General features: G+C 49.5%; 1 protein-coding gene across 5 annotated transcripts in view; it reads left to right on the forward strand.

Moving 5' to 3' along the window:
- RNF220 (ring finger protein 220) overlaps window positions 1-13,600 on the forward strand; it is a 232,365-nt gene that overhangs the window by 7,295 nt on the left and 211,470 nt on the right. The gene's annotated exons all lie outside the window — the stretch shown is intronic.

Consider the following 13,600-nt stretch of genomic DNA (forward strand, 5'->3'; position numbering starts at 1 on the left):
CCTCGTTGAGATACTCAACAGGTGATTGTCCTGCAGCGCGGCGGTTCTTGCTGGCGGCAGAGGAAAACCAGCCTTTCCTGCCTGCCGGGCTCGGCCACGCAGTATCGCCTTGTCGCTTCTAAGCGGGCATTGACAGACTTTAAGGTGAGGTGCTCTTGAAGGAAACTTATCTTCCAGCACACAGCTGGAGAGACAAGGCTGACCATGCAGAAAGACGTCCGTGCCCCAGTGCGAGGCTGTAGGTGCTGGTACATAGGTGTGTGTGAACAGGGATCCAGCTGGAGTGCGTAGCCTGAAACTTTCCCACGCAGCAAAAACGTATCCCCTGCTTCTTCGGGTATTTCTTTCTGACCTTTTCTTCATGCACACTGTTCTTAGAGCAAATGCATCACCTTCAGGATTCGTGCCTCAGGTTAGGACAAAAGTGCCTTTTCCTCTGGTTAACTTAAGAATATTTCTGGCCACCGAAGCTCCCTCTTCGAGACGTAACCCCAAATCCGTTCTTACAATTCAATCAGCTGCTGCACCGCGTGCTTTCTCTGAGTGTTTCCTCCCCTTCGGTGCCTGTTGAAATGTGATGTGCCCTTTCGCAGATCGCTGGTCGGACTGAAGGAAACCAGTCCACATGCTCGCCACTGTCACTCCCTGCTCCCCCACCACCTCGTCCCTTGTGGTGCTGCCCACACAGAGGGCAGAGCTGGCCTCCGGGAAGGGCAGGCTTCCAGCTTTGCTGAGCTGGGAGGTGACCCGGGATGGGGAGTGGTCTGGGGGTAGCAGAGTGGTCCCCCGAAGAAGAGTGCTAACTTATGATTAGAGTTTTCCTGTAAACCCAGACATGTAGACCGAGGAGCGAGTGGTTTGCTTTTCATGTGGGTTCCTTTGTTCTGTGGAATTTTCTTCCTAGAAAATCATTTTATTATTGTTGTTGTTGTTGTTATGACTATATTTTTTGCAAGGAAAACCTGCTGCCCCACTCCTTCCTCTCCCTTTCAGATGTGATTTTTTCTTCTCTGCTTTATGGTGCCGAGGAGAGTAATAGAGACATTGTGGCTCTCTCTCCCCTGTCGGCGCTGCTTCCTCAGGCTGTCTCCTTGAATTAGGCACTGTGCTAACTTACCGGCGCTAAAAGGCATCTGCCTAAACCCAGCGTACCTTTTCAATAAAAGTCATCATAAAATCAACCTGCCTTGTAAATCCATCGCTCTTTGGTTTTGAAATATGCTGCAAGTGTGTCTTTTATATCGGCGTTTGCAAGGGCAGGACGATTCCCACCGAAGGCAGAAGCCGTGCATTTCCTGCACTACGAATGCGAGCTCTTATCTGTCTCCCCCCTCTCCTGATCCACCCCCGACCGTGCTACTTTTTGTGCCGTAAGCGCCTTTCATTGTTCAGCATCTCCTCTCCCTTCTTTTGGGTCCGTAGGGGAAGCGGCTCTAGATGGGAGCATGTATGGATGTGTATGTGTGTAAGCCGGTAATATAATTTTCCTGGGGGGGAGGCAGGTGACATGGCAAGGCTTAGAGACGTCTTTGTCGATGCTCTTTTCCTTATCGATATAACCTGGCTGTGGAAATGAAGCTTGCTCGAAAGAATACTCCGGGAGATAGCGGCGGAGGAGCGGGTCCGCTAGCTAAATGAATTTAGAGCGCATCAGCTGCTATGGATCTTGCTAGCAAAATCCTGTCAGATACCCCATTTAAAGAAGTAAATCTGTTAAATGAATTAGACCGCATGGAGCGCAGCTGTGGACAGACAGACGCATCCACATCCACCGCCGTGCCTTGCCTGTGCCAAAAGCGCGTGCCGAACGTGGGTCCTCTCCTTCCTGGGAGCAGACGGGGCTTTGCACAGGCGCGTGCGAGAGGCAGGCACGGTGACACCCAGCTCCCCCCCAGCGCTGCGGCAGGGGACTTTCCGGGGAAAGGAAGCAGAATAAAAACTTTGCAGGCAGCTTGGAAAACTTGGGCAGAAGTGGAAGGTGTTTTGTTTTGTTGTTTTTCTTACCCGTATTGTTAAATTTCTTTAAGATGCTTTGCTGCACAGTAGAGCTGAGCAAATGCAACATCCCTGATATTTTATCGACATTAAAATTCTTCTGTAACTACCAGGACGGTGTACACTAAATATGTCTGTTGGCTCTGTATCATATTCCCATCACATATAGATACTGCACCATGGAAACTTCGCTCCATTAACACGGCGAGTTTATTTGGTGTGTGCATACGCACGTATGGGTGTGTTTGCTGGAGACTGAGAGAGCGAGCGGTGGAGCTTTTTAGAGGATCCTAATGATCTTTGATGTTGGCCATTAGAAAAGAAAAACTTCCGCAATGAGGAATTCGAGAGATCACAGTTTGCAGATATAATCGTGATCCTGTTTTGCATTGACATCTGCATACATATATTTGGAGTTTCTACATAAGTGCGTACTTCGGGGGGGTTGTTGGCTCTTATTATTGGCCCCTGAGAAGTTTTGTGGATTCCTTGTGTAGCTGTTATGTATAACCGTTTGTAAAAACTGCCTGCTTGTGCTCCTGATGGAGAATCTTGCAGGTAGGTGGCTGTAGATTCTAGGCAAAAATGTAATAAGGTTTTTCTACAACAGCGAGCAAAAACTGTAACATTTTCTTAGACCAGCAACACCTTTTTGTGTCTAACGCGTGCTTTTCAGATTTGCAGAGCTCAGTCCTTCAGTTGTATTTTTCAGATTCCTGAAAGGGTTTGTGTTACATGGAAGGTGAATTACTGTGATTGCACTGCATATTCTTCTGTACCACTGCACAAGAACCTTTTTTGAATAGCTCATTAAAATGTTTGCTTTACCCCACAGCTTAAATGGTGATTTTCTAAGAAACTTTTTTTTAAAAAAAAAAAAAGGAATTCAATGCACTGAATTTTAATTTTACTGAAAAATAGGTTTATGCTTGAGATATTTTGCAGCAAAATGAGAATCCAAAGTCGGGCATTTTCATCTCAAGGAGTGTTTGGAAGTTGCTCTGTTTAGTCCTCCGCATCAGGGGAGCGAAGTCTCATCCTCTTTTCACCGGCGGAGCAAATTCGCAGAATTCAGTAAAATTATTTGGGAGATGTGCTGATGTAACCCAGACTAGCACCTGGCCCTGTAAGATATGTATTCGTGGAGTAGACATTGCTCAGTCTTTCGGGCGAACCTTTCCCTCCTTTTAAAGCAGGGTGGTTTTTGCCAGCGGTACCCCTAACCGTGCATCCCACGAAGGGAGAGCATCTCCTTTGGGGTGCATCTGTGTGGGATTGTGCTCCTTGTTACTCAGCAAATTGGGCTGAGATGTCTGCGTTTGGCCAAGTTGTCTCTCGCTGTAAAATGCAGGTACTCAGGACATCCGGAGCGATGGAGCGTACAGGGAGCGCGTAGAAAAGCGGAGCCTTTCCAGGGAGAAGCAGACGTAATGTGTGCTGGATGGGCCCGTTCTCGTAGGTGCTTACTGAGAAAAATAATGCCGTTTGTTAGAGTTTAGGGGCTTCTTGTAAAGCATGTGTTAAAGACACCGGGAGACATATTTTATGGGTTTCCTTTAATAAGCGTACAATAGTTGAGATTCCTAAAAGGAGTGGAAATAAATGGCATGTTCCTTTCTGCAAAAGAGATCTATAGCCCTGTTTTAAAATCAGAAAAAAAATTTTAAAGATCCCTGGTTTTATTCTTTGCTTCTAATAAAATCTGTCCCAGTGGCCTTCTGTACCCAGTCACCATGACATCACTTTCCCACAAAGTGACAGGCAGAGGTCTGTGCCGAAGCCGGGATCTCTTGGCAAAGAGCTGGACCTTGTCAGAGTGGACCTTGGGAGCACAGAAGATGGTTTTCTGTCGCTGCTTGGTCTTCATCATGTGTTGTCCGTGACTTGTGGCGGACCACAGCCTGATGTGACAAGGTGACCTTCTACATCCTGGCCACTGGCTCTCCTAGCCTCAGTTTCCCTGCTACTGCTGGTGGCTCTCGCCCAGCTCCTGGCGCGCCCTGGGGATGAGCGATTGAGTCAGTGAGCAGGCTGGGATCCTCGCTCATCTCTTGGGACTGGTGGGTGAAGTGGGGGTGGTTCCATTAACGTTATTTTGATTATTATTTTTTATAATCGTATTTAACCTTGGTTATCTGGACACAGTCAGTTTGTCCTGCAACCAGTTTCTCCCCTACAAGAGAGGTCGTGCGCCATGTTAGTGAGCTCTTTGTTCCGCTTTAGGGTTTTAAAGAACATTTTTAGCGTGGAGGTAGTTTTCTTTTTGAAACAACTGGTTTGTTATTGATCAAATGTAAATCCAACTTCAGGTGATGAACATCAGGGCTATGATGACCAACCACAGCTGGAATTCTTGAATAATGTAGTGCTTTGGAAATTAGACCGAGGGCAGTCTCTACAGTCCCCCACCCGGTCAGACATGGGTGTGTTGGGCTTTGTGTTGACGGGCTGGGACCTACGTAGAGAGCTGTGTGTGTACCTGTGTACGTGTGCCGGGGGGAAGAAGGTTTATCTTCTTACGGTCTGTGGCAGAACAATGGGTTGGAGGGGGAATGCACACGTGCACACACATCCATCGTTCACGCTCACGACTCTTCCTGCTGGGATGCACCACTTCCGAGGCTGGTAAAATTTGGGGTCTAACACGAAGTGATGCTTTGTTGCTAATAATAATCAGCCGTGACCATGGGAAATTGCAAGCTTAACATTGCTTATGAAATAAAGAAATAAATCGAGTGGAACGTTTGCTTTCTGTCGTGCAGTGCCCTGCGTGATGTAGGAGGAGTGAAGGAGCAGTAGTGGCTTTTCTGAAGGGGTGGGCAGGCAGATGGACAGTAGCAGAGACGAGGGCCACGCATCCATCCCCGTCTCGCCGCCGAAAACGCGCTGTCCTCGTGGAGAGAGGTGCACTGCGCGGAGGTCTCGGAGTATGCAGCAATCGCCTCCTTTTCCTGCTTTTCTGGCAACAATCTTCCCGCTCCCTCTGCAAACTGTTGCCGAGACTCCTTTCCATGCTGTTCGGCTTAATTGTCTTGTCGGGATAAAGAAATGTTTGAACAGTTAAAGTGGGGAAGGGCTGGACGGGAGCAGCTCCTGCCGGCTGCGGGGCCATCTGGCCTGCCTTGGATCTGCCGGTCTCCAGTTTATATTTCTCTTTCTGTTATTTGGGGCTATCTGGCGCACTCGGAATACCTAATCACCATGGTGAGAGGAGGGACGGGGCTGCCTCCCCCGCCACCCCCTCCGGCCTCCCCTTCCCATCAATTGTCATGCAGAGCCCGGCCGGGCGGCCGTTCTGCTCGCAGCCCTCATTTGCTGTCCTCGCCCGGCTCTCGGCAGAAGGATGGCTTTTAATTGATCGTTTGAGGGGGAGGGCTGGGGCTGTTTTCTCCTCCAAAATGTTTCCCCGCACAGCCGCTGCCACCCGGCCAGCTTTCACGTCGTCTCAGCCGTGCCAGCCGTGCCTCGGGCACCTTCTCCTCCTTTTTGGACTCCCCGGGACTTGGTGCCAGGGCTCGTAACCACTGTCCTTGGCGTGCTGAGCAACACCTACATGTCGTATTTATCCATCTCCTGCTGGAGAGATGGGCACGGACACAGTAAATATTTATCGCTCCTCTTTTGCCCCGTGTGTCTGAGTGCCGGCGGGAGCGTATTTATTGTACGATTCCAGGGCAAACTCCCCATCTCGCTCGGTATTTCCCATCAACATGACGGCCCCCAAACCGCTGGCCAAACCCCTGCTTTTCGAGAAGGATTTAATCACATTAAATCTTCAGCCCCATCGATCAGACTCGACTGCTGTCACAAAATCGCGGCAGGAGAAGTGAAGGCAGACTTGGCGGCCGCCGTGCTGGGTTGGGGACCGGGAATCCCGACCTTGGGCACGGCTCGGAGTCGCGGCTTCCCGATCCCTAACGGGAATATAGCGATACCTCCCTCACGGCGGCGTGTGCCGCTTTGATATCTTCTGACAGAAGACACTAGGCAAGGGCAAAGTATTAGTATTATTAATATAGTACAGTTAGTAGAATATTATGAACTATTATAAATCATTACCGCTAAACTACAGTTATTAAAGGAAATGACCAAAGTGCACTTTGCGAGCCAGGATCTCTGACAGTTAAAACATTGTTTTATTATTTTACTTGCTAACTTGCAAAATTCAAGAGTTAGCAACAGTTTCCTGGTTGATCGGTGGCAATTGCGTAAGGAATTGGGAGAAGTGGGGGGGAACGGGCGTATGTTTCAAGAGGGAGAGAATAAGAATTAGTGCCTCCATGATTTTTTTTTTTCCTCTTTCTTTGATAATTTGAAGGTCTCAAAGGAAAGAGACATACTCAGGCACGGGCCTAATCCTGCTCTGTAGGAGTGAAAGTGTTCAAGGCAACGAAGTCTTCGTTTCTGGAATTCCCCTATGGAAAAAAATAAAAGGGAAGGTGCTTGTAATCGTTGCTGGTTGTTATTTGTTTGGTATCATTTAGACAAGTCCCATTAAATGCTAGCAGCAGATTCATTTTTCCCTCTTTGTTTGCCTTCCAAGGAGTAGAAAACAGACATAATTATATTTTACATGAGACTGTAAGATTTCCTCTCATCTCCTTTTCTGGCTAATATCTGCAGCTATAAAATAAATTCCATTTGTGCATACATGGTGTTAGACTGAGGTAAATAACTGTCATCTAAAATCTGCCTAATCTTAATCTGCATCAGGAGCACTATAGAGAGCTGTACCCATTTGTATAATATTAAGCTTTATTTTTATTATGGATTTCTAACACAAATTCATAGTGGGGGCAAAGTTGTTTTCTTTTAATACCATATTCCAAGAAAAGCAGCCATTGAAAGCAAATTGTGATAATTTTTATCCCACAGTTCATGTCACTGGTGGTCTTTGATCATGTCAGTTTGCTTGATGGCCTATGAATTTTTCACCTCTCTTCTTCAGGATGGAATAGCAAATTCGGGGACTTCTGAGGACATTTTTCAGCTATGCAAAGCGATTGAAATTCTTTGGGAATAATGGATTTCTATGTGGGAAATTTAATGTGGGATCGGATTCCTGTACAGCCCCCTCTGAAAAGGGGCACATATATTTTTTTGTAGCTCTACACGTGCAATCCGTATGTGTGCCTTTCTCCCCTTTCACGCGACCTCGCTGTCTGCCTGCGTGGCTCTGCCGGCCTGCGCGACCCCTGTGTGTATGAACTCACAAGTTACACATGTTCGGGGCAAATTCATCGCCCTGAATTCAGTTTTCTTTACATCTGAAGTATTTTCCTGTTGCTGCTAGGGTATTTGTTAGCCAGATTGGCAGTCCTTCTCTGGGACCTAGCCCTCCAGTCAATGAAGGCTCTGGCTGAAGAAGCGCTGTGGGTTTGGGGACTATCTGTGTCTCTCCTCTCCTTTTTTGTCTTGTCTTTTTAAAACGTGGATGGTGATTGCCATAAGCCGGGGTGTTCTTCTTTAGCCATCGCTTTCTCCTCGCTTTCAACCGTTTGCTGGCATCTTAAATTGCGGCAGTACCCTGAGCAACAGAAGGAGGAGAAAAGCAATGTTGGGAAGGAGCGGGGCAGAGAGAGATTTATTGTCTTAAACATGGATAACATGGGGAAAGAGTCCTGGTGACAGTGAAACTACTCGTTGAGTTCAGGTGTGGGACGCTTCCATCGCATTTTTCCTCACTAGGGACATTGTTTCCAATCAGTATTGTTTTAAAACCTTCCTTTTTTGGTAACTTGAGGCTGAGATCTGCTTTCTCACTGAATTGCAGAGCCAGAATGTGTTTTGTACTTTTTCTTCTAAACACCGGGCTGTCCTGCAGTGGGAAAAGGAAGGCACTAAGTGTCTCTGGATACCCCTAAAAGGAAGACCTGGAAACTGTGTCCTTGCTTTCCCCCCGCCGCCGGCAGCACTGATTCTCAGTAGCTGACTCTCACCAGAATAACAACATCAAGTTTTTAGTTTGGAAAGACACAAGAGCTTTAACACAAGAGCTTTTTGGCTGGTACAGCCCCGCAGCCTTGCCTGTGCTCTGCAAATTCGGGATGCTGCGGCCCCGCGCGGGGTGAGGGCGGTGGGACGCGTCCAGCTGCAGCTGCTGGGCTCGCCGGCACGGCCGGTTTCCCGAGCGCGGGCTCGTTCCTTGGGAGGAAGGTGGAGTGCTTTGCGGCTCCTGGATGAAAACTAAACCAGAAAAAAGCGCTGGGGCGTCAGTCGGCAGGAGCGCAGCGTGCCGCCGGCGTGAAGGCGCACCAAACCCGACGGGTTTTGTAGGAAGAGCGACAAGTAAAACTCAAGGGACTGCCCTTATGACCCATTTCTTTTATTGAGATTTTTTGACGCTTTGTTTCAAATTAAGCTATGTTTAACTAGAAATGACTAAACGTTTTCATCTGACGTTGATACTGTTTCCCTGCACTTTATAGCAACCAACTTGCCAAGCCATTTAATGTGTGGGATTGCCTGTCCTGTACCGTCCCTCGCTTGAAGGAGGCGGACGATAATCCCTCATCGCAGGGAGCCTGCTTGGGCCGCTGTGCCGGGGTGGGGAAGGCCCCGCTACCAGATGACGGCTCTGCCTTCTCCTCCAACCTTGCCTCCAGTACTGAAGTCTCTTTAGTTCTGTCCCAGTCCCCTTTAGGGAAAGACTCTACAGAGTTCCCCGCCGGGAGCCCCTGCCCAAGGCCCCGCGCTGTGCCGGCGGCGATGCGGGGGTGTTTGTGAGTGAGCGGGGAGGAGGGCTCGCGGGGGCGAACAGCATCCAGGGTGCGGCGCCTCGGGCCGGGTGAGCGAGAGCCTTATCAGGGTGGCCTGGCCGTGCCGGAGCAGAGCCACCCCGCACCCAGGCCAACCTTTGGCCCATGCAGGCTAGAGGGAACCTCGTCTCCTTGTCACTGTTTGCAGCGTGGATGATCCTGCGAGGTCCCGACAGCCGTGGGTGGGTGGAAAGTGCCATCTTGGGTGCTGGGTATCAGCGCGGGTCAGAGGGATCCATGCCAAACGCTGAGCACCGTCGCGGGGGCTGCAGAAGCCCGCTTCCTTCTCTTGTTTATTCTCCTCCTTGCAAACCAGTTTCAGTTCCCATTACCAGCGCTCTAGGTTGGAGGTGAGCCTCCAGCAAAGTCCTTAGCCAGGGCGACAGCTTTTCCCTCCTCATCTCCAGCCTCCCCACGGCGGCAGCAGTTTGACCACTGGCCTTTTTTTTACTGGGGAGATGAAGGAGCAATCAGTGACCTGGGTGACCCCACGCCGAGCACGAGCAGAGGAACTTAATGGTCACAATCAAAAAGTTGCCAGCCTGAGTGGATTCATACATCAGGAGGTGCCCCTTAGACAGGAGAAGGGGAGAAGGAGCAGCTAAACTCTTATAACCCTCCTTCTTCGCCCTCGGTTTTGCACTTTGCTCAGCGCACAGCCCTGCACAGGACTGCTGGCATTGCTCCTGTGGCGTCTGCTCCTGTGGCCTGGTTGCCATTGAGCTGCTCCCTCCCTTCTGCCTACGTGGGTTCACGCACAAAAACGTTGCTCTCAAAGAGTTGTTCTGGTTACAGAAGAGCGATGGTGATCGGCAGCCTGCATTCGCTCAAGGTTTGGGGCTAACGTGTTCAGGGAAGCTGTGTCAAAGGCGCCTGGAGATTCAGTAGTGGGGGAAGCAGAGAGTCTGCAGACCAGAAATTAAATGTCAGCAAGAGGTCTTTGAGAGAGTGTGAAGTAGAAAAGTGCTACAAGTTATTTCTGTCTTAATTTGGCTGATGTGTGGTGTCCAGTCCCATGTTGGGTCCAGGACTGAAATAAGTATGATGATATTTGGATCAGGACTGGGATATACTGGAAAAAGTAAGCCATGAAAGTGTGCAGATCTCTGTCTCCATTAGCCAGAAGTAATGTTCCCACCATCTCATTATTTTCCCTCTTAAAATGAAAACAACGCGTTAACTGTGGAAACAGGGAAGGATTGTGTTAGAGCAGGACAGAGTTGGGCAGAGAGAACTTCAATTGGCCTCACTTGCGTGTAACTCAGATGCTGTGGGTGTTGTAGCCTGGGGAAGCTGTGTACGGTGCGGTCCAGATCAGGCCCCAGGTTTTATGGCACATCTCAAGAAAGAAGGGGCCTTAAACTAAAAAAAAAAAAATAAAAATTAAAAATGCTTCACCTTTGTTCATCTCTTCAGGGACAGTGCAAAGACCCAAGGCTGCCCTCCAGCACGTGCATCTCCCGCCCAGGTGCCCACCCCGGTGAGCGGGCACAGCCTGGCGAAGGCTGGCGAAGGTTACAATGTCAATGAGAAACATCTGGGTCTGCGTTCTCCCAGATGTTGCCAGTTGTGTCTGGGTTGTTAGCTGCAGCTGGGCAAAGAAGAAAAGGAAATCCCAGGGTCGTGTGATGGATTTTGCAGACCCTGGGAGTAGAAGGCAGTTAGACAGCCCTTGCCGATAGTCCCTCTGCTACGTACTTGAGTGGCTCACTGATGTTTGGGTGATCCAGGACCCGCGCTTTGTGCAGCTAAGGAAACACCTCACGAACTCGTCCCATACCAATTATTTTACTTTTGTTGCACACTTCTAGCTTGACTGGTGTGAGGGTACTGAAGATGAAGGGCACATTTCTTGGCAGAGCTGAGCGTGCCTCCTCCTCGCAGCCACGCAGAGCAGGAAGAGGGAAGGGCTGCCTGGGCAAAGCCCTGAGCGTAGGTTGTGCTTGTGCTGTGGACTCTATTGACCTTGGACAAGCAGAGCCATTTCTCATCACCTGTCTTTAAAGCAGGGCTTACGATATTCTCGTAGCACAGCCATATGCTGAGGGTGGTCGCGGTCACGTTTTGGGGGTGCTCGGGTCCTAGGGCAGTGGTTATAACCGTGGTACCTGGATGGTTACACCAGCATTGAAAAGGTTGTGTGTGTGGAGGGATGGAGGCTTGTTTAATAAACATTGTCATTGGGAGTTATTCTGGAGAAACGGTTGCCAGATTTTTTTTGGTGAAACTTGGATGAACAGCTGAAAGCAGCGGCTAGGAACCGTAGAGAAAGAAAGGGGGGGAAAAATTTGGAGTAAGGTAGATAAAAGTGAGAGATAAAAGAAATAATGCAGGGAAGGATGAGTAATCGACATTCTTGGAGTCGAAGCGCAGGCTCTGGCTTCCTTCCTGAGCAGTAAAATAAAATTAAAAAAAAAAAAGTCTTTAGAACAACAAAACTCTGGACGCGCTGGTTTCCTTCCTGACAGGCCCAGCCTCGTGGTGTTTCGATGAGTCCTCATTGGCAACCAGGGCTGATCTAAAGGCCAAAGGCAGAAAGATTGGGGGGGAAGGGAGAGGGATTTAACTCTTTGGTCTCTGCTGCAAAACCAGAAATCTTCTGCTTTGTGAGGGTTCCTTTTGCCGTGGCTGGAGCGCGAACAGCGTTCACAGTGGCTCAGAGGTCTGAGAGGTGATCGCTACATCCATCCAGGTGCTTGGTCATAGTCAGAGTTCATGTTAAAAACCAAAAGTAAGTATTTTTATTCCTTGTGGACAAAATCCCTTGAACTTGGCGTGGTACAACATGAAGTAACAGCGCTGATGAGCAACGCGGGAGCGGGCTGGCAACCCCGCCAGAAAGCCCTGACACGCCGCCGTCGCTGTCTCAGGGATGCTGATTTTACTTGGAGCATCCAGTTTACAGCACGGTGCCGCTCCAGTGCCTTTCGTTAGCACGCTTCCCAGCTGGGAAGGAGCTGCTGGGTGCAGGGGAGCCTGTCGTGCCCCAGAAGGCTCTGGGCAGCTTGCAAGGAGCCAGGAGCGCGGGAGGGGAGGCTCTGTGTGTGCTAGACAGGTTGAATGGCTTGGGCAAAGCTTGTTTTGCAGCTAACTCTCTGAGGCTCGCCGCTCTCCGCAGGGTTCCCCTCTCTGAAAGGTCGAAGCTACTTCTTAATTCTCAGCAGCTGACAAAATATTTATTTTCAGGTACTTAAAATATTATAATTTGAAGTGGAGTCCAGGGCCCTTGCTGGAGCTGAGCTTTTGTACTAACAGCTTCAGTGAAATGCCTTTTTCCTCCTACAACTTGCCAACAAATGCTTGGAAAATAATTGTGGGACAGTCATCCCTTTAGTGAGCAGATCAAGAAGATTTGAGACTTGCCAGAGACTTTCAAAGGACAGGCCAAAGGTTCAAGTTGTTGCCAGTTCTATTTGTCTTAGCCTTTATACTTACTTTTGTGTCATTAATTTCATCAAATGTCTGTGGGTAAAAGGCACCCAGCGGGCTGCTGCTTTTTCTGAGCTCTCTGGGTGTACTTGGACACCTCTCGGGAAATAAGCCCACCTTTTTGTCTAGGGAGAGAGATTAATCCCACCGCAGCTGTGGCAGAAAGAGGTTTCCCCACAGGCAAGCTTGTGATAACCTGACACGGAGATGGCCACCCTGGGGGACCAGTACCCGTGAGCTACCGGTGTCCTTTCTGCAGCCCTTTGTAAGCAGGTTTTGCAGGAGACATGTGTATGAATGATGCTCCCTGGGTGGTATCGTGCCTAGAGGACCTAGAAATAAGGTGCCATGCTTGGATTTTGTGAAAAGCACTGAAACGAGGGCTCAGCAAGGAGACGTGAGCAGAGGCTGGGCAGAGGGGAGTCCGTCCAGCACCCCTGGTCCTGTTCTTGGCCCTGCTCTTGGGGCCTCAGGATAATCGTGTATTTTTGGGGGTGCTGGCAGGTCGTTCTGTTGATTTTTGGTAGGCGGAGCATCTCTGTCAAGCTCTTTGCCAGGGCTGCCCTTGCAGGAGTAAAAACTCTGTTGGCACTCTCCTCTCCTGGGGGCCGTGCAGCAAAAAAAAGCAGGCAGGAGGCTGTTTTCTCAGCAGGATCCCTGCAGGCAGAGCTTCCCTGCCCTTCTCTTGTGCTCTTGTGCCGCAAACCTCTCTTCTTGGTGCTCCCATCGCTGCCTGCATCCTGACAGCTGCTTTCCTACCCTTTCTGCCCCAGTGCAGCCGGCCAAGCACATTAATTTTTCGGCAGAAGTGTTGTAATAATTAGGCAGCTCGTCGGAGGGTTTAGCAGTACTTAACCAGATGTGAAAAGACTCGTCCCATGGTCCCCGCTCTCTCGCTGGGCTCCAGCCAGCTGCCTTTTCCCGCCTGCTCAGGTTGCCTAGAAAGGGCTGCAGGAGATCTCCCTGCTGCCCTGGCTCCTCTTGCCTCTCTTCTTATGCTAAACACTCATTTGTAAAGGAGAAGGAGGGAGGGTGAAATCCTTGGGCTGTTTGGGAGAAGAGCAGCAAAGAATTAAAAGCAGACACCTGCAGCACTCAGACTTGAGACCTCCGCCATTAACTCTTCCCAGGGCAGCGTCCCCGGGGCTGGTGGCCCATCTTTCGGCGCCTGGCAGGGCTGCGTGGTGGGATGCAAGGGCTGGAGTGGGTGGTGGTGCTATCCAGGGCTCTCGATGGCTCCTCATTATATATAATCTCCATCAAGTTATATATATATATAAAAAAATAAGTTTTTATCTCTATATATGTACATACATATATAATCTTCACCTCCCCTGCCTCAGTTTCCCTCCCTGTGAGGATGATGCTATTTCCCTGTCCACTGTGCTCTATAAGCATTTACACACAAGGCAGTATTA

Source organism: Grus americana, chromosome 8 (assembly GCF_028858705.1).
Source record: "Grus americana isolate bGruAme1 chromosome 8, bGruAme1.mat, whole genome shotgun sequence".
Taxonomy (NCBI): domain Eukaryota; kingdom Metazoa; phylum Chordata; class Aves; order Gruiformes; family Gruidae; genus Grus; species Grus americana.